The sequence below is a fragment of the Ambystoma mexicanum genome, chromosome 7q, assembly GCF_040938575.1.
Source record: "Ambystoma mexicanum isolate Mex_15411 chromosome 7q, UKY_AmexF1_1, whole genome shotgun sequence".
Lineage (NCBI taxonomy): Eukaryota > Metazoa > Chordata > Amphibia > Caudata > Ambystomatidae > Ambystoma > Ambystoma mexicanum.
The window spans coordinates 762,425,466-762,429,609 of record NC_090941.1 but is presented as its reverse complement, the minus strand read 5'-3'; the positions used below and the strand labels follow the sequence as shown (position 1 = coordinate 762,429,609).

General features: G+C 43.5%; 1 long non-coding RNA gene across 1 annotated transcript; it reads right to left on the bottom strand.

Moving 5' to 3' along the window:
• Positions 1-1,335: 1,335 nt before the first annotated feature.
• LOC138528388 (uncharacterized) lies at positions 1,336-2,656 on the bottom strand. The gene is made up of 4 exons (XR_011284134.1): positions 2,568-2,656; positions 2,345-2,474; positions 2,066-2,239; positions 1,336-1,455 (listed from the first exon to the last, which is right to left on the bottom strand). It is a non-coding gene; the product is annotated as an uncharacterized lncRNA (long non-coding RNA).
• Between the last annotated feature and the right edge of the window lie 1,488 nt (positions 2,657-4,144).

Below are 4,144 nucleotides of genomic sequence, written 5' to 3'. Positions count from 1 at the left end.
TCTCTCTACCATGCTCTCTCTCCCCACTCTACTTTCCTCTTTATCTCTTTTTCTCTACTGGCCTCCACCATTGAAATGGTCTCTCCCTCACATTATATCAGTGGTAGCATATATTCCCAGTCTCAAGCTTCAGCAGCATGCCAGTGGAGGGCAACTTCTAGGCCCCCCCATGCCCTCCCACCTTAACATGCTGCTCTCTCCAACCTGATGCAAAACATCTGTAAATGTGTAAATGCATAAAATATGTAATCATAAAGCGACTGTCGTGTACGTCACACTGCAAACAGATGTCCCCCTTTTCATGTCTCCAAGCACTATCGTTGTATTTACCTGACCTACGTATGTGCTGTAACTATGCGAAGGCATCCTGAAATAGGACTGCCTCGGCTGCCCGCTTGATCTCTGTAGGCACTGAGTTTGAAGTGCCAACCTCGCTAACCAAATAAATACAAATACTGAGACTTTTATGCCTGTGAGTAAAGCATGCATTGCTACTTCCTGTGCTGCAACTGTTCAGTTGGTGAAGGAAGTTTGCGCGTTTGCTGCCTGTGCTATACCTGGTAAGTTAGTGAAGGAAAACAGTGCTACCACTGCGCCTTTTTTTGTTGCTCAGGGACGTTTGCATTGCTGCTTTCTATTGTATGAAGCTTGCATTGCTGTTTTATGTGCATGCCTTTTCCGTCAGCAAGATAACCTGGCACTGCTGCTTCCTGTTCTGTGAAAAAAGATGCAATGTCACCTAATGTGCTTCGCTTGTTTTGCTGAGAGCTGGGATTTGCACTGCTGCTTTCCATGGTATACCGGTTCTGTTGGTGAATGAAGCGTCTTCTGCTGTTTACTGTAATGTGCCTATTCTTTTGGGGAAGGAAGCTTGTACTGTTAATTCCTATGTGTTATCTGTTCGGCTGGTGAAAGTAGCGTACACTGTCACTTACTGTGCTGCTGGGAAGGAACATGTGTTTGCATTGTCACGGTTTGCTGCTTTCGACGTCAATCTTGATCTGTATCCTTTGAATTGTTGCTTCCTGTGAAGTGCTTGCTCTGTCTACAAGAAGCGAGAGACGAGGATTAGTGGTGCACACCAATTATTCGCAAAACTATTTGCTTGTCCATCTAGTGCGTTTTAAGGAATTTGAAAGGGGGAGGGGGGTACTAAGGTCCTGACACAGAACCAACATTATCAACAAGGGCAAACAAAGGATCCAAAGGTCGAATCCTCCCGTCCCCTGCACACTATACAATACTGACCAAGCAAGATAAATATTCAATTCAAGACTAATATAAGGTACAAGTTCCCAACAACAATTTGAACAGAAACACAGTCGAACAAGTAGATAAAAAATAGCAATTTAATGAAAAACAAATACATTCATGTAGGCAAAGCTATCCAAACGTCCAATATATGTGGCTGACGTGTTTCGAGGAACGCTCCTCTTCTTCCAGAGCCTTATTGGACTGTAGAAAAACATCACATGAAAAAGAATACTTTAGGTGGTGCACCGATATTCATGATCAAACCATTTCATCAATATAAAAGTCAGACATTACATCAATCTCTAGCAGTGGTCCCTGATGTTGCTATGACAAGTAAGGGGTGTACACATCATCAGGAGGGAGGAGCTACATCATATTTGTGTTCATGATATCTCCAGAGCACAGTCAACATAATATATACAAAGCATCATGTTCACATCTCCACTTCCAGTATTTACATTAGCACGAAACGTCTAGATGTAGTCCTTGTTTTCGACTTTACTGCGAGTAAAAACCTATTCGGTGTACTCCCAACCATTGATGAGTGCCATGGTGGTTAAGATTAGTAAGCCTGCTGATCAGTCTGGTTAATCGGGGAGGTGGCGCTCCCACACTATCCCTCGCGCTCCTTAAGTGAATGCGGCGCACCTCACTGTCACTTCTGTGGTGTATCATTGATAGTTGACTTTGCAGTCCCCAAGACGTGTAAGTAACTGAGTAGGATTATGGTAATAGGTATGTCTACTAAACTATCATTCAGTATCACCTAGAAGGGTACGCACAACATGGATGCAGTATAAAACACACTCACCCCCTTGGTTCCGCTCCTAATTTTGAGCGAAATGCTGGATAAGGGATCCCTCAATCTGGAATTCATTAGACGTTTAGCGCTGCCGCTGTGTTACTGGCGTTTGTCAAGCATGAAAAAGGACACCGTCACAAAAAACGCTTTCGGTTGGATGTTCGTTGCTGCATACCATGATCACTGTAAGGAATGGTAATATCGGTCAGTATGGTGGACGCATGCCGAAAATGATTATTGAGTACCCTGTGCCTTAAATGTGGCAAAGTTATTACTATGGAGACTCACCCTCGTTGGTGGAATCCTCTGCCCGGACGGGTGCTGGGCTGTCAATTTCCAAGTTTCCCGTTGGTCGAAAATGCACTTTGTATATCCAAAGTTAGCTTGTGCTGACAATGTACTACGCTCCGTGTTCACACTGCAAAATAGCAATGAGTGGACGTGGTTAATATGGTTTGCCTGAGTAGTGTGTTTTAAGTAGGAGGACACTATGAGTAGTGCTATCGCTTACCTGAATTCAAAGCAGAGCGCGGTCTAGCACAGGCGACGATTGCTGATGCCTAGAAATGCCTGCAAATGGCACCCGCCATCTTGTGTAAGTATTAAATGCTTCAAGGAGTAATAGTGGAGAGGAAGGACAAGCATGCTATGTCAAACTTGACATCCATCTTCACGCTGTCATATGTATTTATTGCATATGTAAGAGTCGCAGTTAACCCTATGCTCATGTATCTTGTATGTATGTAAAAGGGATGACATATCTACCATTTACTAATGTTTGTTGTTTTGTTGCAAACCTATTTTTTTTTCATGTAACAATTGTGTTATATTGAGATTCACCAAAACAGCAGATGGCAATCCAAGTATTGTCAGTTTACATAGCTAGGTGTAATGTAATTCAATTTTAAGTGTTATTGTATTCAGCACTTCTGCCATTTTGGCGACCTTTCTGTGCCTTTCCCTGTATGAAAGGAATGTTAGGAGTTGTTAGAAGAATAGCAGGAGAGAAAGAGATGAGAAAACTGAGGTTTTGATGAGTGCAGGCTGCAAGAACCCGAATCCTAAATACTGGCGTGGGTCTGTATGATTTGCCGGAAGAGATAATTATATTACATGGTCTGTGGTAGCGGCCATGTAGTTATGGTTAAGTTGCTAAACCCATAGGAAGAGTACTTTTCGGGCAGCTTATAACTTCGCTCCCCCTGGACGGTTCCTCACCAAACTTTGCAGAACAAGTATATAGGCAACTCTGTATTTAATTGCAAAGTTTGGTGAGGTTTGGTCAAAGGGGGGGCAAAGTTATAGGGGGGGTCCCAAAATGTATTTTTTTTCCCATAGACATAATGGGAAAAATCTTTGCTCACGCCTACAGCCCAAACTGCTGGACCGATTTTCACCAAATTTGTGGCAGGAGTGGCGGCTTGGTCCCGAAAGCGTGCTTTTGTTAATTTGGTGTAAATCCATCCAGTAGTTTTTTTTTTAATGACCAAAACGTAAGGTAAACAAATTAGTGATATCTATGTCGGGTCCGCAGACTCACTTCCCTGTTCGGTCCGCGGACTGGCCTCTGATCGGCTGTACTGTCCGTGGACTGGCCTCTGATTGGCCAGAAAAATTTGCGGACTTTTGTGTGATCCGCGGACATCGGGACGAGGCCTCTGATTGGGTATTGAGAAAACGTGAAATGTGCCGGTTTTTCTGAAACGCCCACCGTCTTGGATTCGCAGACTTTTTTGGGGTCCGCGAACAGCGCGGTGAAAACATTTAAAAAAAGCAGCATTTCACTTGTCAAACTCAACAAACAATCTCTGTTGATTTGGGGGGTTGGTGAGGATTGGATTGGATATGGCCATAAGAAGCCAAAAAACGTGTTGTTTCACCCCCAAAGTCCGCGAACACTCCAGATGTCCTGGGACAGTCCTGTGGTGTTCGCAGACACTTCAGATGTCCTAGGACATTTGTTAGGACATCTGTACCTATTTCTGCATTACAGGGTTGGGAAAAAGCAGTTTTTGGATGGCTTATAACTTTTGTGCCACTCAATGAAACTGCATGTAATTTTGCAATCTTATTCTAGAACTAATCCTG